The sequence below is a fragment of the Macrobrachium rosenbergii genome, chromosome 51 (assembly GCF_040412425.1).
Source record: "Macrobrachium rosenbergii isolate ZJJX-2024 chromosome 51, ASM4041242v1, whole genome shotgun sequence".
Classification (NCBI taxonomy): domain Eukaryota; kingdom Metazoa; phylum Arthropoda; class Malacostraca; order Decapoda; family Palaemonidae; genus Macrobrachium; species Macrobrachium rosenbergii.
This window is the reverse complement of record NC_089791.1, coordinates 70,045,643-70,071,512: the sequence shown is the minus strand read 5'-3', so window position 1 is coordinate 70,071,512 and position 25,870 is coordinate 70,045,643. Positions and strand designations below refer to the sequence as shown.

Here is a 25,870-nt window from a genome sequence, read left to right as displayed (position 1 = left end):
CCATCAGTCATTTGCAAATTAAAGATATCAGACTAATATACTGTATATAGCAGCAAATCATATTTCCTATGTAAGATGCAGTAACTTTCCACAAGGTATCTAACTCTGTTTCACCAAGGTGAATATGATTTCAGGAAGAACAATTCAGGGAGATTTATACTGGTAGCTATTTTTCAAACTAGTCAACAACCGCCATTAAAAAATATGGTACTGCATCTCCATCGTATGAACATGCAAGATTTCACTTGAAAATTTTCAAAGACAAAGAATAATGCCCATCTTTCCATAAAACTACTGCATATTAGTTTTATATATTTTCCCTCCATGTATACTGAATATCCTATACAGAGATATGTCTAACAAGAGATTTCACTTGTTACTTACTATGGCATCCTAAATACACACTGCAGAAATGCATACAGCAGTCAAACCCTCAATAAAAGTCTTGGCTCACAGTTTATTAAGACAAAATCTTACCCCTAGTGTGGTAACACTCGCTTTTATAAGTGACACTATCACACAATGGAAACTGTTGCATAAAGAGAATGAAACACCTGTTCATGTAAGCCCCAAAATAAGGGAAGCCTAAATGACCCATTATAAGGAGCATACCATCAAATACCAAAACATTTCAATGAAAAACAGCAGACATACCGTTTTCCCTTGAAAAATTATAATTTTCACGATAAAATTATTTGGATACTTACCTACAGTTAAAAGTTAGCTTATATCTTTGCGCCTTATGAGATCAGCATAGGCCTACAAAAAAAAAAATAAATAAAAAAAAATAAGGCTTGGCTAACCTGCTAGGACTATCTCTGTACTGTAATTACCTGTTTCCCACCAGGTAACGCTGGAATGTTCACGTTCTTGTAAGAATTCTTCACGACCACCCACTAAGATGTGGGGAGGCTGGGTGAGTTTCCACTTTAACAGTAGGTAAGTATCCAAATAATTGATTTTATCCCAAAAATTATCATTATTTGGAAAGAATCTTACCTACTGTTCAAGTTAGTTGACTACCACATTAAATGAGGATGGTGGATTAGTGTGGCCAGAGAAACACTGTTCAGCCAAGAGAACTAAAAGTTTTTTAATGAGGGGAAAACAGCTTTTCAACATTCCTGTCTGTTGTGTGATCCTTACTGGTAAGTGTGCGTGTGTTCGTTGTGGTATCCTTATCACTAAAGGTTGGGGATGAAGGAAACAGAAATATCAAAAGTAGGTTCTTAATGTGTACTGGAGTTAACAAATTCGCAGAGGTGCAAATTATGTGCTTACAAGGGAAACAGACCAGTACCATACTGGTGAAGCATTGCTGCCAGACAGGCGAGGTTTGGTCATTACATATATTAAATGATACATACTGGAATGACATACATGCATTAGGGAAGTATATTAATGGACATGAAATATAAACGAATGTAATACATATACAGGTATAAAAGGTTCATAAATCATACTGAGTATGTCTTTCATGTACCTACAGTAAGTACTGTCGCCAGATGTTGGAAGCACAACAGGGTGTATGTAAGGCCCTCGTAGCGAGACTTGTCAGAGGATCCTTACAGCGAAAAAAGAATTCTATCTCGTAGAGTACTAGTGACGCCTGTGCCTGAGTCGAAAGCCCATAATTGACAGTCCAAAACTAAGGACATCTACCATCTTCATATATGAAGGTGTGCTCCTATACACCAATGTGTACCTTCATGCTCCCAAAATTTTATAGTGGGATTTCCTTACAAATAACATTAAGATAGAAAGCAGGGTTACTATCATATTTGGTTCAGGAGAAAATGTCCTCCATGCAACGACAGGACTAAGGGCTTTTCACTTCATGCTAAATTTGAACATTTTGGAAATAAAGTGCTACCCTGCTTTTTTCATGCTTCACTTTGTCGCAGATTTTGTGGAACGTACCTCTCACTTTTCTGCGGGAACTTTCACCAATTCGCGAATTTTTTCTATGGTCCATATCACTAAAATTATCACTAATTTGCTTTTTTTTCATAGAGCAACACTATTTATTCACAATTACTGTATTTTTTCATTGTGTGTTTGTGACTAAATACAGATTTTTATGATAAAAATGATTTACAGTGTACAGTTCTTAAACTGTAAGTTCATTCTGGGTTGGGGCCAGAATGAGCATAACAGGTTTATGATTCTCTCTCTCTCTCTCTGTTAGGGTAATGTAAGATGTATTTGAAACAATATTACTGTAAAATAAAGTGCTTTTGGATGACAAAGCATATTGTACAATACCTAAAGTATTTGCAACTATTTTCATTTTATTTTCTAGTAAAAGCAGACTGGAAAATAAAATTAAAATAATTAGTAAATACTTTAGGTATTGTAACTCTACAAAAGAGAGAGAGAGAGAGAGAGAGAGAGAGAGAGAGAGAGAGAGAGAGAGAGAGAGAGAGAGAGAGAGAGAGAGAGAGAGAGAGTTGCTGTTGTGTAAGCCTAGGCCTACAGTATATGTAGAGCTACTCATTTCATTATTTTTTTCCTTTTAGAGATTGAGCATTACTATATTTGTATAGTATGTTTTAGCAATGGAGAGAGAGAGAGAGAGAGAGAGAGAGAGAGAGAGAGAGAGAGAGAGAGAGAGAGAGAGAAACTATGGTAACGTCAAGAAACATCCAGTTACTCGTGTTTTCCCGCCGAATCGCTCCACACATCATAGAGAACGCTCTTGCGGATTTAAATAGATTTGGTCAACTTACTAAGTAGCTGTCGCAACATTTACTGCCATTAATTCCAGCTGACCTTTAACACCGTGAAATACAAATATGAATGTGTAAAAATTACAGAAATTATCATTATCTCGTATGATGATGCAATAATAAGCCAGTCCATAACGGAAAACAAGTAAATATTGCCATTCTGATAAATAGTACTACACCGAGTTATCCACACACTATCTTTTAGATCTCTATGAACGAAGTCATCTGAGAAATTCTGATTACTTTGGACATTTATGGTGTTTTTAAGTATCTGAACGTTTTTGTTTTGCAGATTTAACATATATGATATAATTTGCATTGTATTTTCATAATCTAGGGTAAATTTACCGAGATTATGTTTTCTGTAAGAAAAAAATTAAAATTCGATGAACGAAATCTAAAGAAAACTGTATCTTCACTTTTCTTGCCAAGTGTACATTACAGTACTGCTAAATTTATGCTGCAACTTGACCGTAATTAAAATTGGAGAGAAAGCATTTTAATCAAAACTACTGGCCATGAAAGAACACATTACTGTTATTTTTTGGCCAATAAACGATAAATACGTAAAGCTCGTATTATGATGAAATCAAGTGAAAATTGTGAATGGAATCTTGATTTTTTTACACAAAACAAACACACCAAACGGCCAATGTCATCTATTAACGAAAAACGTAGCTAAATTAACCCTTAAACGCCTACTGGACGTATCATACGTCAACTAAAATTGTCTGTTGGGTGCCAAGTGGACGTACCGATTTCCGACTACAAAAATTTCAACCTTCGGTCAACTTTGACTCGACCGAAATGGTAAAAAACGCAATTGTAAGCTAAAACTCTTACATTCTAGTAATATTCAATCATTTACCTTCATTTTGCAACAAATTGGAAGTCTCTAGCACAATATTTCGATTTAAGGTGAATTTTTAAAAAACTTTTTTCCTTACGTCCACAATGTAACTCGGGCCGAAAATTTCAGAAATTCTTTCGTCATTTTGTCGTAATTTTTGCACTGTTTTATATTAGCCGTTACGTAAAGTTTTATATATGAAAATGTGCGTTTCATGTAGAATACAACAAAATACAACCCATGGTTGTAGCTTTTATCAGTTTGGAAATATTTTCATATAAATCTCGATAACTGTCAAAATTTCAACCTTCGGTCAACTTTGACTTCGACCGAAATGGTAAAAAAAGCAATTGTAAGCTAAAACTCTTACATTCTAGTAATATTCAATCATTTACCTTCATTTTGCAACAAATTGGAAGTCTCTAGCACAATATTTCAATTTATGATGAATTTTTGAAAAAACTTTTTCCCTTACGTCCGCGCCAGAAATTCTTTCGTCACGTTGTCGTAATGTTTGCACCGTTTTATATTAGTCGTTACATAAAGTTTTATATATGGAAATGTGCGCAATTTCATGTAGAATACAACAGAAAATAACTCATGGTTGTAGCTTTATCAGTTTTGAAATATTTTCATATAAATCACGATAACTGCCAAAATTTCAACCTTCGGTCAACTTTAACTTGGACTCAAGGATAAAGGTCCTAATGTACTACAATTCTCGAAAACCATTTCCACTTCTTTGAGATATAATGCGAACACTGACCAGCACTTCCAAAACTTGGAGAGGGACATGTTGTGTCTGAAGGCAGGAGAAGTTGTCAATGCTTGAACCTTGTGAGCTTTGATCTTAAATGAAGGTAGCATGTCCTCCTGGATCCGAGTGTGTGCCTCAGAAATTAGGACACTCAAAATATAGGAGACTGCATTTTTTGACACGGGATGACAAGGGTTCCAAACGGAGCGCCACAGATGACCAGAATGGCCTCTAATCTTCTCAGTCCTCTGAAAATAGTACCTTAGACTTCTTACTGAACAGAGAAGCCTCTCCTCTTCTTCCCGTCCAAGGATGTCTGCTAAACTTTTACTGGAGTAGGAACAGGGCCAGGGCTTGGAAGGGTCTTTGTTCTTAGCAAGGAACCCGAAAGAGCATACTGCATCTCACTGATCGAAACCTACTCTCGTCAATGGCCTGGATTTCCTCGACGTGTTTAGCGGTGGCTAAGGGGACAAGGAAGAGTCTTTCTAGTGAGATCCCTTAGAGAGATCAAACAGAGGGGTTCCAAAGCTAGGCCTTACAGCCACTTTAAGACTACATTGAAAACGCCGGCAAGAAAACAAATGAAGCTCTCTGCCACGTCGATCCTCTTCTTACCCTGAAAGTGGGCAGGGTTAACCACCTACTTTAGCTAGTTGAATCGTTACCACTAATTTTCAATTTTTAGGCTGCCGTGGTAGGAAATCTTATAGCTATGTAATTACTTGGTAAGTTACTTATATGAAAATGTTATTTCCTATAAGTAACTCACCAAGTACAGGCAGTCCCCCCGCTTACGACATTCCAAGGTTACGACGCTTTTCAAATATATTCATCAGAAATTATTTCACTGGTTACGACGCTGATCTGACGAAAGAAATATGGCTACAAAACGGCGAAACACACCCAAAGCATTAAAAGTAAGGTTTCCTTTGGATTTTTTATGATTTTCGACGATTTTTCGTCTTAGGACGCGGTGTAGGAACGGAACCCCCGTCGTCAACCAGGGACTGCCTGTAATTATATAGCTGAATCCCACACTTACAGGAGGTGAGATACATGGACATACTCTACTCCAAAACATTAAGTAAAAGTAATGAATTTGAAATAAAAAGTTTGCTGGCATTGAAACAAAGGTGGTTGTTTCCTAACATGTTAAGAGAGCTACTGCAGGTGAATGCTGCCTCCGGTTGGTGCTCATCTTAACCTGTAGTGGTGTGGCAGGAAAGCCATGGGTTGCCCCTACGGGCAATCCCCAGTTAACTGTGGGGCTTCGGTTCCTGGCCGAGCACCGCTAACCAAAAATCGGTGATAATAGCACTAATAACCAAATTAACGGCGCCGTTGACCGGACATCGGAGCTGCTAAACGGAGATCAACGCTAAAAATCCAGTTAACAGCGTTGCTAGACAAGCGCCATAAAACTGGATAGCAGTTTACCGATGCCACTGGTAAGAGGGGACTGCCTGTACTTAAGTGGCAGCTTTGCAGCAAAGGATAGGACCGATGGCTAGCAAAGCATATACAGGCAGTCCCTGGTTATCGGCAGCCTCGGTTATTGGCGATACGGTTTTACGGCGCTTGTCTAGTGACGACGATAACCAGATTTTCGACACCGATTCCCAGTTATCGGTGCCAATAACCGAGGATCAGCGCTATTATCGCCGATTTTCGGTTATTGTTACGCTGTCGAAACGAAACCCCGATAACCAGGGACTGCCTGTATATGTGCCTTTGTCCTGGGCACAGTACCACTATAAAAAACAACCAGACAATGCTTTCACCTACACTGAAAACACCACAACCCAACCACTGAGACTGGTGGGTACTCCAGGCACATTGTACACCTTGGCTCCCGAAAATTTGACACCCTACTTCAATGCAAAGAGATAGTAGGAGAAAAAGAGATTTCTATAGGTCCTCCCCAATACCACGCCAGCCAGTGAAAATGGCCCCAAGGTACTGCAATTTTCATACACAGTTTCAACTTCTTGAAAATGGAAGTGAGGGACATATGTGCCTGAAAGCTAATAAGATAAGAGACTGCCCTGACATCATGAACTTTCACTTTAAAAGTTGGCAAAATGTCCTCCTGAATATGAGAGTCGTCTCAGAATTATGTCTTTGACGAAGGACAATGCTGGCGAGATGGGCTTTTGACATATCACCAGAGGTTACTAGATGGTCCTCTGATCTTCTCGGTCCTGCTCAGGAAATACCTTAAAGACCTGGTAGAACAAAAAAACTCTCTCTTCTTCCTCAGAGCCAAGGTATCCGTTAAGGTCTTCATGGAGAAAGAATGTCGCCAGGGCTTGGAACGGTCCTTGTTCTTGGCTAAAATCCAAGGATAAAGTAGCAAACTGCATCTCCTTTTGAAACAAAAAGCCTACCCTTTATCGATGGCTTAGAACTTGCTAATATGTTAGCAGTAGCCATGGCCACGAGGAAGGGAGTCTTCCAAGTAAGGTTCCTCCGGGAAGCGTAACTAGAGGTTCAAAAGAGGGACCTGTCACTTCAGCCACTTCAACACTATGTCCGTTACAATCTGGGATTGACACAATATTCAGGACTCGTGTTTAAACACTGAGCTAAACACAGCTTGGTACCCCTTAATGGTGGAGGACGAGAGATTCCTAGATCTCCTTGGATAAAAGAAGGAAATCCGCAATTTGGGTCACAGACGTCTCAGAAGACGCCCCTTAGTCTGGAATGCAGCTAGGAAATGGATGCTTGCATCTTGCAATAGCCTCTACAGGACGTCTTGAAAACCCTTTCGCTTTGACAAGCTTCCGGATAGTCTGAAGCCTGTCAGGGCAAGAGCAGACAACCCTTTGTTATCTCTTAAAGTGAGGTTGTCTAAGTAGACACTGTTTTTGGGGAAGGAATCTTGGAAAGTCGACTCACAACCATAGCAGGTCCTGGAACCATTCTTTCATGGGTCAGAATGGGACATGAGTCATCGTAACGTTATGATGAGCTCAAGACTTGTTCAGCATTTCCCTGACCATGTTAAAGGGTGGAAAGGTGTAGAGGTCCAAGTAGGACCACTCTAGCAGGATGGCGTCAGTTGCCCATGCTAGAGGGTCTGGGGTCTGAGAACAAAAGAGAGGAAGGCGATGGTTCCTTGAGGTGGCAAACAGGTCCAATGTCAGCCTGCGCCGTAGTTTTGCATATTCTGATAGACCATGGGATCCAAGGTCCACTTGGTGGGAAGGACCTGCTTTTGATGGCTCAGTTCATCTGTCAGAATATTTAGTTTGCCCTGAATAAATTGAGTGACTAGACTCACTCAACTTTGATCTGTCCACAGTAGATGGTCATTAGCTGTCTGGCAGAGAAAATAAGTGCCTCCTCACTGCCGTATGTACATCAGGGCTGTGGTATTGTCTGAATGGAATATCACAGTCTTGTGAACTACGGTCGAGAGGCCCTAAGTGAATTGCTCTCAGCCCTGATGTTGACGTGAAGATTCTGTTCTTCCAGCGACCATATCCCAGAAACTTCCTGGTTCCCCAAGAGGATTTTCCAACCTACAACCAAGGAGTCTGAATAGAAGTCTAGGTCTGGGCTCAAGATGAAGGGCTTTCCTTCCAAAAGTTTACGTTCAGACCGGCATCATTGCTGGTCAGACTTGATCTCCGGGTTTATGGGACTCTTGTAAGTGTCCGGCTGTGATTCCCTGTCCCAGTTGGCCTTGAGGTAGAATTGTCAAACTCTCATATGAAGTTTAACTTTATGAACATCTTGATGGACGACAGAGTCCCCAGTAGGCTCGTCCACTGATGGGCTGAGCAAGATGATGGGGATAGACACTTGTGGACCGTCTGGAGGCAGCTGGTGATTGTCTTGGCAGATGGAAAAGCCTCAAAAGTTTGAGAGTTGAGACTCATAACCCACATAGAGGAACTCTTGCGATGGGGCAACTGGGACTTCTGAAGGTAGATGATAATTCCCAGTTCCTGAGAGAGGAGATGTTCAAGTCCTTCGCACTTTTCCCTCAAAAGGGACTGAAGAGGAAAGTCATCCAAATATAGACTAACGTTTATGCCTAAAATGAAGTCATTTGCTACAGGAGCGAGGACTTGAGTGGACACTTGAGGTGCCGTAGAGAGGCCAAAGCAAAGAGCCTGAAACTGGAAGATTTTAGATGGTGCTGGGCGCTTGGGAGCTGGTGCCGGGTGCTCCAAGAGGAGACAGGCATTTAGACACTGTTGTGGGGTGCCTGAGTTTGTGTCCTGGAAGACAAACCTTAGATACTTCTTGGAGTTTGGATGGATAGGGAAATGGAAGTATGCGTCCTGCATATCCAAGGTTATCATCCATTCGCCCTGGTGAATGGAAGGACTGACTAGTTAGTTCATCTCCATACTGAACTACTACTTCTGGACGAAGAGATTGAGGTAGCTTATGTAGAGGACTGGTCTCCAAACACAGACGACTTGGGGACCACGAACAGACAGAAGTAGAAGCCCTCGGAGTAGATGTCCTCAACTTCTTACATGGCTCTCTTTTAAAGGAGAGAGAAGACCTCCTCCAAAAGGGCCAAATGTTTTTCGGAGCCTCTTAAGTCATTCACCAAAATGATGGGAGAAGGGACTAAAAGGGGCTCTCCTTGAATGGAATGGAGTAGTTCTCCCTCAGAACTTTGACAATCCACTGCTCTGTCCCTCTGATACAGTAAACCCCCTGTATTCGCGGTCTCATGATTCGCGGACTCACCTATTCACGAATTTCTCTATGGAACATATATACACATTATTCACTGAAAATCTTCCCATTCACGGTATTTTTCACTGAGAAATATTCACTAATTACTGTATCTTCATCTCATTTTCATGACTAAATGCACTTTTGGTGATAAAACTATTAAAATACTCAGATAGTGCTCGAGTTACAATAGTTCACCTTATTATAATTCGATCTTGTAATAGGGTAAGCAATTAATACCAATACAACAATATTTATAAAATAATTTTTGATTTCCCGTGGGTGCAGGCAGGAGCATATTACCAGGCAGTGAGAGAGACCAAATTACAATAGACCAACTTCTTTTCTTCCAACTCTTTATCCTATTTTCTAGTTAAAAAGTAACAGAGAATGATAAAAGTATTGTTAGTAACGTTATACTCTTGCGTAAATGCGTACAGCCATAAACTCTTGCATAAATGCGTACAGCCATAAACTCTTGCGTAAATGCGTACAGCCATTAACAACCGAACAAGAAACTGTTGTTTTGTTTATCACCGAATCGGATAACAACAGCCATTTGGCTTCTATTTCAACCATCGTACGGTAATACACAATTACCGTAGTTATAGTACAAATGACGTTAAGTAGAATAGGACTGATATATTTTTACATTATACCTTATTCAGTATGGATAAAAGATCAGCAAGGAAATGCACTGCTAAATTTATGCTGCAAGTTGGAGCTGAAGCTGAGAAAACAATGTTCAAGCTGCTAATGACTATAAATTATCATGCATTGGGAACATGGATGAAACTGGACCGTAATTAACCCTTAAACGACTGTTGGGCGTAGCAAACGTCGACTACAAAAAATTTCAACCTTCGTCAACTTTGACTTCGACCGAAATGGTCAAAAACGCAATTGTAAGCTAAAACTCTTACATTCTAGTAATATTCAATCATGTACCTTCATTTTGCAACAAATTGGAAGTCTCTAGCACAATATTTCGATATATGTTGAATTTTTAAAAAAACTTTTTCTTACGCCTGTTGGTAACTCGCCAAAAATTTCAGAAATTCTTTTCGTCATTTTGTCGTAATTTTTGCACTGTTCTATATTAGCCGTTACATAAAGTTTTATATATGAAAATGTCGCAATTTCATGTACAATACAACAGAAAATAATTCATGGTTGTAGCTTTTATCAGTTTTGAAATATTTTCATATAAATCACGATAACTGCCAAAATTTCAACCTTTGGTCAACTTTGACTCGACCGAAATGGTAAAAAAACGCAATTGTAAGCTAAAACTCTTACATTCTAGTAATATTCAATCATGTACCTTCATTTTGCAACAAATTGGAAGTCTCTAGCACAATATTTCGATTTATGGTGAATTTTTTAAAAAAACTTCTTTCTTACGTCCATGCGTAACTCGGCGAAAGTTTCAGAAATTCTTTTCGTCATTTTGTCGTAATTTTTGCGCTGTTCTATATATTAGCCGTTACATAAAGTTTTATATATGAAAATGTGCGCAATTTCATGTACAATACAACAGAAAATAACTCATGGTTGTAGCTTTTATCAGTTTTGAAATATTTTCATATAAATCACGATAACTGCCAAAATTTCAACCTTTGGTCAACTTTGACTTCGACCGAAATGGTCAAAAAACGCAATTGTAAGCTAAAACTCTTACATTCTAGTAATATTCAATCATTTACCTTCATTTTGCAACCAATTGGAAGTCTCTAGCACAATATTTCGATTTATGGTGAATTTTTGAAAAAACTTTTTCCTTACGCCCGCGCCAGAAATTCTTCACGTTGTCGTAACGCTTGCACTGTTTTATATTAGTCGTTACATAAAGTTTTATATATGGAAATGTGCGCAATTTCATGTAGAATACAACAGAAAATAACTCATGGTTGTAGCTTTTATCAGTTTTGAAATATTTTCATATAAATCACGATAACTGTCAAAATTTCAACCTTTGGTCAACTTTAACTCGACCGAAATGGTAAAAAAAACCCAATTATAAGCTAAAACTCTTACATTCTAGTAATATTCAATCATGTACCTTCATTTTGCAACAAACTGGAAGTCTCTAGCACAATATTTCGATTTATGGTGAATTTCTGAAAAAAAAAAAAAAATAAATAAATTTTTTTCCTTACGTCTGCGCGGGGTAACTCGGCCGAACATCTCAGAAATTCTTTCGTCATGTTGTCGTAATGTTTGCATCGTTTTACATTAGTCGTTACATAAACTTTTATATATGAAAATGTGTGCAATTTCATGTAGAATAACAAAAATTAGCTCATGGTTGTAGCTTTTATCAGTTTTGAAATATTTTCACATAAATCACGATAACTGCCAAAATTTCAACCTTCAGTCAACTTTAACTGGACCGAAATGGTAAAAAACACAATTGTAAGCTAAAACTCTTACATTCTAGTAATATTCAATCGTTTACCTTCATTTTGCAATAAACTGGAAGTCTCTAGCACAATATTTCGATTTATGGTGAATTTTTAAAAAACATTTTCCTTACGTCTCTTGCCGGTAACTCAGCCGAACATCTCAGAAATTCTTTTGTCTCGTTGTCGTAATATTTGCACCGTTTTATATTAGTCATTACATAAAGTTTTATATATGAAAATGTGCAAATTTCATTTACAATACAACAAAAAATAACTCATGGTTGTAGCTTTTATCAGTTTTGAAATATTTTCATATAAATCACGATACATAGAAAAATTCAACTTTCGGTCAACTTTAACTCGACCAAATGGTCGAAAACTGCAATTGTAAGCTAAAACACTTACAGTCTAGTAATATTCAATCAATTAGCTTCATTTTTCAACAAACGGGAAGTCTCTAGCACAATATTTCGATTTATGGTGAATTTTTGAAAAAAAAAAAAAAAAAAAAAATTAAATTCCCCCTCGCGTTATGAATTCATGCATCATTTTGTGATAATATTTTCTCTGTGTTGCTTTGATCGTTTTAAAATTTGTTATATACCAAAATCATAGCAATTTAGTGTACAATACAACTAAAAAAAATTAACTCATTAGCTTTAACCGTTTTGCTTACAGCGCGATTTGTATACAATTATATACGAGTTTTTTTAAACTACCATATATTCCAATATTTATATATATATATGATAATGATATTGTTTTTCATTTCTGATGGTTGCATACTAAACTTCAGGTAATGACAAAAAAATGAGCCAAAAATGAACTCTTAATCTTAAAAACTAAGCGTGCTGTGATTTTTTGAAAAAACTTTTTTCCGCTTCAGCGCTAACTCACCAACGCGCGGCATATGGGAGACGTTTTTGTAAATAAGGCTTCGGCGTTAAAGGGTTAAAATTGGAGAGAAAGTATTTTAATCAAAACTAATGGGCATGACAGAACACATTACTGCTATTTTTATACCAATAAATGATAAATACATAAAGCCTGTATTATGATGAAATCAAGTGAAAAAAGCGAACAGAATTTTGATTTTTTTTTTTTTTACACAAAACAAATGACCCAAACAGCCAACGTCATCTAATAATGAAAAAAACAGCTAAATTAATTTCACATCATGACGTATTTAAGTTATATTTCGACTTAAACACACTTTTGTACAGTATAACGAAAAATAACCTCGCCCCATATAAATAAAGTATCTAGAGATTCATTTGCGCTAACTAGAAGCAAGAAAAGCGCTCTGAACTGAGTTAAATGCGGAGAAATAAACACAGCGTAAACATTTCCAAACCAAAACGTTGATCGCTATGATCACAATTTATAATACAAAAGCAATATAAGAATATATATATTATTGGATACAGTGAATTAAGGCATAACATTTTACAAGATCCATGGAAAAGATGCATATTCGCTATGTTCTTTTTATAATACAATATGTGAATATAGAATACAATATAATGTAGGCTACACTACCGTATACAGTAAACCCCCACAATTCGCGGACTAATGTATTCGCGGATTTCTTTGTGGAACGTATCTACTCATTATTCGCGCAAAAACTTCAAAAAGTACATCTCTATGGACGCCTTTACAATGGTTGTCCGTCGACACCTGCAGACAGCAGGCTCGACAGAGGGGAAGCTGCCCAGGGGCAAACCCCTCCAGATTCCCATGGACTTCAGTATGCTCCCTCCCTGGTCCATGGGAGTCTGACAGGGACTGGGTTAGGAGAGTCAAGGGGCCCGATAGGTACCCCTTCACTACACATCCAGTGAGACGACTGTCCAGTGGCCGTCTGTCGATACCTGGGACTGGCAACAGGCTTGACTCAGGGAGCAACTACCCTTGTGTAAATCCCCCGACCTCCCTTGGACTTCATGTTTGCCTCCTCCCTGGTGCTTGGGAGTCTGACAGTGACTTTTGTCTAGGAGCATCGAGGGACAAGTAGCCACCTCCTCCACTGCACAACACTTCACTATTACTTCAAGGTTAACATCTGTTAACCCTGACACAAGACTGGCAATGGCACAGGAAGGAAGCAAGGGAGACAGGCATGGGAGCAAGTGGATAAAAACGGCAGGAGGGCCAGCAGCAGGAGAGAGTTGGTGCAAGGATCTCAGTAACTGGTGCTGAGTGCCCAAGAGTTTTAGTGCCAGGATCTCAGTAACTGGTGCTAAGTGTCTGAGAGCAGGCGTTCAGTGCCAGAGAGTGAGCGCTGAAGTGCCTGAAAGCAGGCATTCGGCACCCGAGAGTGTGCGCCGAGGTGGTCAATTGTGGGTGCCCAGCGCTCAGCAGTTGGTGCCAGGCGAGCTAGTAGCTTGGGAGCTGGTTAGCATTACTAGGCACTCTTAGTATGAGCTAAAAAAAAAAAAAAAAAAAAAAAAAAATGTGGAACTTTTCACAATACATCTTGTTTATTCTATGTACTCCTGAAACCAATGCCAAAGCACGGTTCTCGGCTGACGTGAACGTCTTCTTGCTAAAGCTCATCGTAACCAAAACATTAAGCACAATTCTCTCCTACTGCATTCCTGCCCTTACACTTTTCAGTTCTCTGCAAAGGAAAGTGTAATAATATGCTCAATTAATTCTTAATGTTATGAAGTACACAGTACCAAAATGCTAACATCTCAAATCCTAACCAACAAAATTCAAGATTGCAGATGTGTTTCCATCACTGAAAATATTCGATCGGTAGAGGACACAATATTTACGTTACATTACGCTAATCGGTAAACAAGATAGCGAATGCAATATTAGGTTTGTTATGCTATTTGGAAAAAGAAAAATTAACCTTTACCGACATAGTTAAAAAAATTAACCTTTACCGACAGTTTGAAGTACACTGAGTACCATTGTACATACATATCTCAAATCCTATCAAACATTGAGATTGTTATGTATTAAGTCTTGCGTATTATACTGCACATGTCGAGGTTCTGCTTATGACTGGTGCATTGTGGGTTGTTATGGTTTGGGATTGGGGAAGCACAGTCGATTGTAGCAAGATGTAACAGCACTATAACCATTAAAGCCGACGTTTCGCCATCTTCTGTATCTTAACCCTCTACCTGGGGCCATCCCGTAATAGAGACTTTCAGATAATATGTGTCTACTACCAAAAGAGTCGGACAGGTAGCAAACAATATTTATGTTATGCTTTTTGGAAAAGGAAAGTTAACCTTTACCGACAATAGTTGAAGTACACAGAGTATCAACATACAGACATGTTGCAAATCTTAACAAACATTAATTGAGATTTGCAGAAAGTAATTCATTTTACTGTAAATAATGCTTCAGCAATGAATGCTATGTTTACGTTTATTACATTAAATGGTAAAGGTGGTAGCGCAGTAAACTAAGCTACCGGTAGTTAACCCATTTGACTGCGAATTCACTACTATAGCCTAGCGAAATATGATAAACTTTAATCAGATCTTAATAATAAAAAACTAAAATACTGACTCCTGAAAGCTGTAGGCTTGAAGGCTACCCAAAATCAGCGATAATACTTCACCAAAATCCAGTTTCCAACCTGCAAATTTAAGAACTAAGCTGCCATCGACATTTGGTGTTTACTCAAGTGCGGCAGAAACAGAGTGTGGTTGCCTGCTAAGTCGTTCCTGGTATTCCCATGCGTGGGCGGGACCAGTCATCTGCACCAAACTTTGAAGTGTTACCCGCGAATTTTAAAATTTAAGCTGCCGTGGCACGTGGAAACTATACCTATGTAATTATTTGCTAAGCTACTTATATAAAACATTACATATACAATATATATATATATATATATATATATATATATATATATATATATATATATATATATATATATATATACACACACACTTACAGTAGAGCCCGGTCCTCGACGCTAATCCGTTTCAGAAGAAGCAACCGTCGAGATTCGTCGATTTAGTCGAATTCTGAATCAATTTCTCCCATATGAAATAACTGAAAATGGATTAATCCATTCCTGACCACCAGTCATTACCCCAACCTTGCCTTTTTATACAAAACATTACACAAATTACAATTAAATAAGTTCAGAGTTAAATAACTTTACCATATCAGAAGCACTTTTTAAATTTTTAAATGCATACTCTATCAAAAAAATTGGCCTATGACCAATGTGGCAGTATTACCTATGGTAGACCGTGCGCCATAGGCTAGGCTAGGTAGCCTATAGGCACTACCAGAATGTACTGTAACGGGTACACACAAAAACTGTTAATAATAATATTGAAAAACAAGCCTGATTATTACGGTAAAATTAATAATACACTATTAAAAATAAGCCAAATTACTATACGTCTGTTATCATAAAATTAAGAAAAACTTCCCAAGTTACGTCAGCACTTGGCAGCTTGTGGCATGAGCGGATGTAAACAAACCAAAGCGCCACCCTGATGGCGTATCGCGGTACTAATTACATAAATATTGTTTACGTTCAGTATTTATGGTAAATTTCATACACAGACTACTGGAATAGTGTACAAAATCACTGTACAACATCTTTCAATAAATGTGATACCCTAACATATTGGGAACCATGATTGGATGAAAATTCAGTGCAGAAAGCCAAAAAAATGACGATATACCTGTACAAGCGTGTACGTCTCCGAACAACAGCAGCAGCGTGTGTGGATTCCGAAACTTTTTTTTTTTTTTTTACAAACATCATATGATTCATCTGGTTAATTGTTCAAGCTCTGATGCAAAATTTACTTCACATTTCATGTCAAAATCCAATTATGTCGAGTTCTGGTACAGAATATATATATATATTATATGGAGCCTCGATGGCTCGGTTGGTAGAAGCAGCAACCTCAGACTTCATAGAAGTCTATGGCGAGGGTTCAATCCCCGCAGCCGACCGGTCAGAGAGGTGGACACTTTGCTATCCGTGTAGACACCCGGGATTACGTATGTAATCAACGGATAGGTTTGCTGAAAGCAAATGGGTGTTACAGATTAATACACACAAAACAAAGCCACTCCAACACCTTCAAAACATAACAGACACCTCACACGTCTTGAACTGTCAACCTACTCGCCCAGTTCTCCTCGCTGCTGGGAGAAAGGGAGCTGGGGATTTGGTAACATGTACACATTCGCTACCGGGGTCTAAGCGATGTCAGGCAGGGCAGCCGATCGAGGCTACGGCCTACCCCACCGCCAAATCAAAGTCCTCCAAAGAAGGCATCTTGCTTACCCCATATAATAATGGGAAAAATGCAAAGACGTATAAAGATTATATATTATAAGATATTATATATATATATATATATATATATATATATATATATATAAGATATATATATATATATATATATATATATATATATATATATATATATATATATATATATATATATGTAGAATTACTCTAGCAGTAATACACATATAGTGCTAAGAACAAAATACTGAATTCAATGGTACTTCTGCTTACAGAGTCTTCACATCCTTGGTCCAAGAACTTGAAACTTGCAAGTTGAACATAGGACGGTGACAAAATTTATATTGTATCTAAGCTCTAACCCAGCTCTAAGCAGCTTCAAAACCTTGAAATATATGCTCTAGCATCTGAGAACCAGCATTAAAGGATTCACTTCTGAGACCGCCTCTGTTGTTTAGATTAAGCCAGCAACATGCTGGCACACAGCCTAGGTTGGTTGGTTGCTAAGAGCTCACTCTACAAACAGCTGGAAGTACAATACACTATTGGTGTTAGGTCCAGAGCTATTTAACACTAAACAGTTCCCTAGCTTTCTCTTTTGACTGTTCATCCATTTCCCACAGGCTCTACTTCCATGATAACACACCATACCATAATCAGTGTTAACTTCTTATTTGTTTAACAGGAGCCAAGGTAGAAGTAAACTAAAGAGTGCTGGTCAATGGATTCATCTTCAGCAAAAGGAAGTGAAATGGAACAACGCAAGGTGAGCAATGCTTAAATACTAAAGGAGAATCAACTAAATCACAACTGACACCCCTTGTCTTAAAAGGAGGAACTGAGACGGAAGAAAACGGCAATCTACCTGATGATGACGGTGAGGAGAAAAAATGCCAGAGAAGGTGACAAACCATGGAACATCAGCAAGGACAACATGGAACACTGGTAGTAAAGACCGGATGTCTGGGAGAGACAGACAGCTGGGTGGGAGGGTAGAGGGTTCTTGCATGACGTTTACGGAGATGTCCGCACAATGCTTAAGAGGCAACTGCCAATAAGTGGGCGACATTCTATCACCAGGTTAACTCACTCTAGATAAGTAAGCAGCGGGAAAGGAAGAGCCGCTATTATGAAAGGGAATAATTGTCACAAGGTGATGAATACCTGACGATAGAGGGATGAACTGAAGTAAGCCGGGAAGAGTTATCGTCCGCTCAGAGGACAATACTGGGCGAGCAAATGATAGCAGAACTGACGCATGGCTCAAAACTACTGGAGCAAGTGTAAGGCGGTATGCCTGTTTCCATAAGTAACTTGACTATTTCATACACATCACTATCACTCCCCTAAATTGGATGACGCGTAAGCCGGCAAACGCAAGCACCAAACTACCAAACAACTCATCGGGAGCACATACTGAATCTGAACCAGAGAGACAGCTAGATTGGTGGGGAAGGACACAGACCTTGGGCCTGAGACACACCATGGTTCCCTGTCCATGGAGAAGACCAATGGACCTAGGGCAGTCCAGAGGGCAGGCTACAGACAGTCGCCAAGGCTCCAACACCTCTCTCACGGGAAAACCAAAAAAAGGTAAATCACTTGGGGTGGAGGGGAGGAATATAATCGCCTTAATATATATGGTCAAATTTCTAACCATAATGAAGGAATATTTCTCAATTGTCTAAACAACATAGGGAACAAAAGGGGTGAGAGGAATTAATCTAAGCTACCAGGAAGGCTCATGGGGGAGGAGGGGAAGCAATACTGGCAGACAACAGGAAAAGACTGAGCAGGCTTACGGTGTACCCTAACAAATTGTCTATGTAATCTACCGGCCTCTAGCATCTTCCGATACTTCACAAAATTTCATCCTCTCATCAGATCACTCATTATTTTCACATCAAGAAAATCAAACTCGTGCCCCAATAGCTAGGCTAACATATAGGCTATGTGGCCATGCAAAACCGAAACATTCAGTTTCCACAAACTCTTTCCTATACAGCCTAATGCTTTTGTCTCTGCTTGTTGTAGATGACAGAATGCATGAACAGAAAACAAGCACAATACTGTACAGGAGAAATAAGCCTGAAATCAAAATTATTACTACGTAGATTTACAGTCTGCACAAGGACACGGTGTGGAGACTTCTGACAGAAACATAATCATTCCAGCGCCTTCTGGTGGGAAACAGGTGATTACAGAGACAGTCCTAGTGGGTTCGCCAAGCATTATTTCTTTTTATTTTGTATGCCAATCGCACCTAACTACACGACCAGCAGGTATGATTCATTCCAAATAGTACAAGTTTCAAGGAATGGTACTCATAGCAAATTACTTAGGCACGCCATGCTAATGTTGAGGCACTTACTAACTGTACAAAAAAAATTTTACAAACTATGGTATAGCTTATTTTTTCTAAGCTAACTAATATTTCTGGTTCCTTGCCAAACGAGGTCATTTTGATGTCACTCAAGAGTTGATGGGCCCAATATTACCATTGCAAATCTTTGCACTGTTCCAAATTTTCATTATAAGTAACTGCATCTTTTATAAAAAATATACTGTACACTTTTAAATTATAGTACTGGTCTTATGATAACCTTTATATATATGCCATTGGAAAAATCTGTCACTATATAATTATAAATAATGATTTTCTTGATTCTGCTTTTACTTTTTAAATTCCTTAATTATACTGTACCTTTATTGCTACTCCGGCAACCTGGTGAACATCATAATCTTTGCCATAAATCCTGTATTGCAATTTTTCTTGTTTTCAAAACTTTCTGAGCACATTTAAATGTTAATAGGACTATACTCTTGCCACGACGAATAGATCTCTCTCGCGAGGCTTTTAAAGATCTGCCCTGTTGCCAGTTTTACGAAAACAGGCAACTGACACGTGTGTGACAGACCTTTAAATGTCTTCGAGACAAACCCTGAGGCTATACTTATAAGATTTTTGGGGCTTTTGATTTCCAGGTACTTTAATCTCCTTCCTACTCTGCCCTGCTCTCTCTCTTTTCTAAATCTTACAGCTTTTTTTTTTTTTTATTTACATATGATCACCTTATCTATTTTGTCAGCACTTGTAGATAGATGTACATTTATCATTATTACACAATTAGATACTTAAAAGTATTTAATTAATGCTATAGAAATAGGTGATATATTTCTATTATTTTTCTGAGAGAGAGACAGAGATCTGTCTGTATACGAATGTTTATTTTCTCTTGCCAAACTTTCTGTTATGCTTTATTTCATATTTCCTTGCTTACCAATTTATTCTTTACCTACGATGTTAAGAAATCAAGGTATATGTAGAAACGAGAAATGCCTCCAGACATAATATACCGTGATGACCATGACCACCGAAAGTGCTCCCTAGAGAAAATCTAAGCTGCTTATCCGTGGATTTAAACGCACGTGGATCCGTGCATGAAGTACTGGCAACACCACCAAAACGAGATGCCATATTGATAGAAAATCTGATTCCGTTCCTTGTAATTGGTTAAAAAAACATTATCAATCGTGAACCTATGTAATAGACTTGGAATTCTGCGTAACGAAAAAGGTTTTATTTGATATCTGTAATGGGAGAAATGATTTTATCTCGCTGTTGTTGTTATACATTTGGCAGATATGCCTTACCTGTGAAGACCCAACCAACCCCGCCAGAGAGATCTAAACATTTTAGAAAGAGTATAGCAGTTTATCCTTAAGAAACAGTATTTACTGAAATGTTTCGTATGATGACAATTTATTTGTAACCTATGCACTGATAGTTGTTGGCATGTACATTTTTGGATGCCCAGAAGCATACCAGTACTTTTAAAATCTTCATGTGTACATGTGCAGAACATGGGGGGGGGGGTGGCCAGCAATTTTAAGAAAGCAGACAAAGGGGGGGGGTCTGGCCTTCAACTTTGAGAAAACAGGCAAGGGGGGGTTGGCCTGCAACTCTGAGAAAATAGACAAATTGCAAAGTGCAAATGGGTCATTTATGGGCAATTTACAGTTAGCTGTGGGTGATATAACCAAGGGCTGTAATGCAGATATAAATTTTATGGAGGTTAACCTACAAAGCTACAACAAAAATTGGGCTGCCAAACAAATAAACAAGGAACCAGGAACAATAGGGTTACTGAACCTCACCATACACAAGCGAATGTTAATTACAGCACTTCTGGATTATTTTTTGTCGCTGCTTTGGGAACTGTAACATACTGTATTTTCTTCTAAGTGAAGTACATTACACTTGTATAATTTAAAAGACATTTGTTGGGCTGCAGAAATTATGCCTCTTGTTCGTTTACATATAGCACCTTATCTATTATAGAGTACTTATTAACTTATAGTTCAGTTTAGTGTGCTGCTTGTTGCCTATCTTCATAACTAAAATGACATTAGCCAAATATATTGTCAAACATTTTCATTACTTAACCAATCATATGATTCCTTTCATCTTGTCTGCTAATAGTGTAACTGTTCTATAATTTTAAAGATCAATGAAACTTTAAATCACTAAATTTTTTGGATTTCAATTTTTTCATGGTGTCTAGTCTAACCTTTAAACTGTCTAGTCATTGCATCAAGAGCTGTGGTTTTTCCTGCCAGAAACATTATTGTAGAAATTAAACTTTATCATTGTGGATATCAAAATACATTTTGATGATATGCTAATGAAAACCAAGTAAGTTAATTTTTGTGTTCCAGCTTTTGTAACATCACTAGAGGAACTCTATGTTAAAGGGCTTAACAGTTCCATTAAGATTTTACAAGCTGCTGATAAATGATATCCCCACTGAAATGTACTTTTCCAATATGTTTTTTATGTGCTTCAAAATAAACTTGCATCACCTACAGTTGCATCTACCAAGTGTGGCAAATATTTGCAGAGGTAATATTGTATAGTCTTATGTTGAAAGGAGGATAACCCCAAATTAAACCCAGCACCCTAGGGGAGGTTAGGCTTGGATGTGTCGCTAAATTTTACTCTCTGCTCTGGCTGTTTGGGTTTGGTTTGGTGGAAGGGTGGATGTATCCTGCAGCCCACCAGAGTAATGAAAGCTGGGTCATGATGCATCCCTATATTGCTCTGCTCTCTTACCTGTTCCTCCATCCCCACTCACTCCCACCCTCCCATACATGTTTTCCATCGGAAGCCCATTCTTTTTAAGCATTGAGGGGACTGCATTATGAATTAGGCTAACTAGGCATTACCCATGAATGAAAAGTCAAATTTAAAATAACATGAAATACTGGTAAAACTAAATTTCCAAGCTTATCTCCTTCATGGTATCTTTTGAAATCTTGTCCCTCAAACTAACCTTAAAAATACAGTTCTGTGAGAGCAATAAGCTAGGTCTAATTAAGCTAGGATAGGTACCTCTGCTGTTTTAGCTCAATCTGAAGAGTAACTGATGTATGACCTACAAAACATTAAAAAAAGTGTAAACTCATAACCAAAGTCTGCACTAGACTAAACAGAATTAGCCTCTCTCATTAAGTTATGACGTTAAAAATCAATCTGGTACTGTATCATTTTACTTCCACAATTTGATATTGTTATGCCACACTTAAGTCTACTTACTGTACTCAATATGAAAATTTACTATAATCTATTGCAAATTTGGATAGAAGGCAGAGTGAGAAAAAAAAGTATAGTCCTCAAGCCAGGTTAGGGCATGGGGTCCAAGATTAGGATAGGTAAACACAAGTCTGGTAGGCTATGGTTCTGTTCCCTCTGAAATGCCAACCACAGTGGCCCAAACCCCTCACTCTATGTTCGCTCCACAAATTTCCGGTTACCAAGGTATTTAATGTCTTTGGACTTGGCTAGTATTGCCTAGGCTGTTTTAATATTCGTTCCCATGGAGTTGGTAATAAAGTCAAACCAAAATGTCAAGACCTCTCTGGTGTGGCATTTCAAGATCTGCCCTGTTGCCAATTTTACAAAACGAAGACTTTACACATGCGTGACAGACCTTTGAATGTCTTTCGAGACAAACCCTCAGGGTATAATCATAAAATTATAGGGTTGTTTTTCATTTCCAGGTATTTTAATCTCCTTCCTATTCTGCCCTGCTTAGGATTTGTCTTCAGTCCATTTCTTCTCCAAAACCTATAAGCAATAACATATTTTTCTTATTTTTTTACAAAGATTTACCATTCTATATATAGCCCATTTATAAATATTCAAGATTTTTGTCTTGATAATTATTTTACAAAGATTTACCATTCTATATATAGCCCATTTATAAATATTCAAGATTTTTCTCTTGATAATTATTTTACAAAGATTTATAAATATTCAACATTTTCTCTTGATAATTATTTTACAAAGATTTATAAATATTCATCATTTTCAACATTTTGATAATTATTTTACAAAGATTTACCATTCTATATATAGCCCATTTATAAATATTCAACATTTTTCTCTTGATAATTAATGTTAATGACATGAGAGATATCTTAATTACTTTGTAAAGTGGTGATGTGGCATATGATGTTTTTGGTCTTCCAACAGAGAGAGAGAGAGAGAGAGAGAATGTTTGTATATGATTGTATATTTTCTTACTTGTCCAACTTAACTGTTTGTTATGCTTTATTTCATATTTTCTTACTTACTAATTTATTCTTTACCTGTGATATTAAGAAATTAAGATATTTGTGGAAAGGGGAAATGCCTCTAAACATACCATGACCACTGAAAGTGCCCCTGGAGACAGTCTTAATCTACTTATCCATGGATTTAAACACACGTGGAGCCATTTGAAATACTGGCAACGGCGCCAAATTGAGATGCCATGTCAATAATAAATCTGATTCCGTTTCTTTTTATTGCGTAAAAAAACCTTACCAATCGGGAACCTATGTAACTGACTTGGAATTCTGCGTAATGAAAAAGATGATATCTGATATCTGTAATGGGAGAAATGGTGTTATCTCTTTGTTGTTGTTATAGATTTGGCAGATATGCAGAAATTAAACACACGTGGAGAGGACCCAAACAGCCCCCCCTGAGAGCTCATTTCATTTTGGTTTTAGTGTAAACAGAGTGCTTTTGAGAGTGGTCCAGGTATCACTTGGCCTAGGCTACCAGAGCACACACTATCTGTACATCGAAAGGCAAGCCTTCCCATCATAGACAAATCATGCATTTGTTTGAATGTTTCACAAAGCCTAAAGGGTCACAAGAAACCTTACACAGCCCAGTCTTGTCATCTCAATTGTTGGATAGGTTGAGTCTCGGTTAGTGGGAAGTCACAACTTGACATCTAAGAACGACTTGGGCTAACTTAAATTGTCATTGGAAAACATCAAAATAGGCTCAGCTGCATAATAACCTAGGGCAGGCAACATCATTAGGCTAAAATAATAAAGAAAGATGACGAAACAATTAGCTACTAATGACCATAACAACATAAAAAGGGCAGCCTAGCCTTTTTACCCTTAGTTTAGAGTAGGTTAAGGAATAAACATTGTGTGGCCTATGAGATAAAGAGTAGCCTTGCTTCGATTCTTGGAAACGGGAAAATTCCGCCTCTCCAACGGGGATCGAGCAGCTCCCTAGTAGCCTAATCTCCTCAGTCGCCTGAGGAGGAGACCAGCAACGAAACGAAAGTGCCGTCATCATCCCCGCGGCCGACTTTCCTCAAACGTCCATCGCGAGAAAGGAGAAAAGATGGCCCCATACAGTTGGATTGCGCGACAGAAGAAGCCCAGAGGTTATCACAAAACCCCGTTTTTTATCGTCAGAACCAAAAGGAGTCTCTTCGTGCCCATGACCTGCCCGCGCCCCTACCTCCTCAAACGAACGCTTCATTTCGACAGAGGGAGAGAAATACCCAACGTTCACAATGATGTCGGTTGTGCGTGCGTGAAAAACAAGTTAAGAGGAAAACATACATTTTTTCGTAGTGAACAGCTGACAGTAGGAGGGGTCCATAACGATCAAAATGGCGACTATATGTTATCCTGCGGATATCTGTCGACAGACGCACAAATCACCATTTTTAGGTCCTCTTCTACGTACTTTAATGATTCACTTGATCACACACAAGTATACCAATACTTACATCTTATTCTAAGTACGCTAGCAAAATGATTTTTGGCTGTCGGTATTTTCATTCAGTGTGTAGTCAACAGTCTATAGACACTTAGATTTCGGTGTCTCGCGACCCACTAGATGGCGTTGGGGTGGAACAAAAGAGGATCTCCTCACCCCCGCCACCCTCCAAACACCCCTCTCCCAACGGATTTCAACCCCTTTCGGAAAAAAAATGATCCTTGCTATATGAAAAACTTTGGATACTGATTGTTGTCATGATTCTAAGACTTGACAAAGTGGCAAAAAATCTTCCTTGTCATTGTTATAAATAAAATTGATATTCCGTCCATCATTATCAAAATGCATCGTGACTGACTAGAAGCTCATTTGTTGATTTAGAGATTTATACAAGTCCCTTACATTTACCTCCATTGTGAGCACACGGGACGATACTTTACTTTGTATTTAACTAAACATTTTAACTAAAATTTCACGTGTAATATTCCAGTATCCTGGACAGTTGTTTTATTTCCAAATAAAATTCCACATATGATAATGCATTAAGAAATGAACACTTGTAAAAGTTTAAATGGGGAAAATATGCTTGCATAAGATTACACAATATGAGTAATATGTACACTATCACTGTCGTCTCAATCTCATTACAAATCCGCTTTCCTGCTTGGTTATTGACAACGTGATTATAGTCACTGATACCAAGCATGTTCACTACTCGTGAAAACAGAGAAAGAAATTATTACGCAATTCTACCGTTACGTTTAAGCACAACAGGGATCACAAGGAAATCCCCTTTGCCTTTCAGTGCGCAAGTACAAACGTACTGTATCAATTAGCTATATAAATACTCGTGCACGTGACTCGCACTTGTAGACTTATTGACAGTGACGAAATCTCCAAAATCATATGCAATGCATACTCATAAACATTATCAAGAATATGCAAGACTTGCCCTTAAATGTGGGCAGGTGGGTGATCATGTAACGGAAAAATTCGGAGTCTAATGACCAAAACCTTAATTATGCTGTGTTTTCAGGTGGGTTAGCTATTTATGAATTTTCATCCTCTAGATGTAGCCGAAAACTACACGTTCTGGAAAT

The 25,870-nt window shown here is 38.2% G+C and overlaps 1 protein-coding gene across 1 annotated transcript in view; it reads right to left on the bottom strand.

Moving 5' to 3' along the window:
* The window catches only part of LOC136833478 (ubiquitin carboxyl-terminal hydrolase 9X-like), a 525,953-nt gene extending 501,040 nt beyond the window's left edge, over positions 1-24,913 (bottom strand). Inside the window, 1 exon segment of the mRNA XM_067095694.1 lies at positions 24,781-24,913. The gene's annotated coding sequence lies outside the window, so the exon portion shown is untranslated.
* Positions 24,914-25,870: the final 957 nt, after the last annotated feature.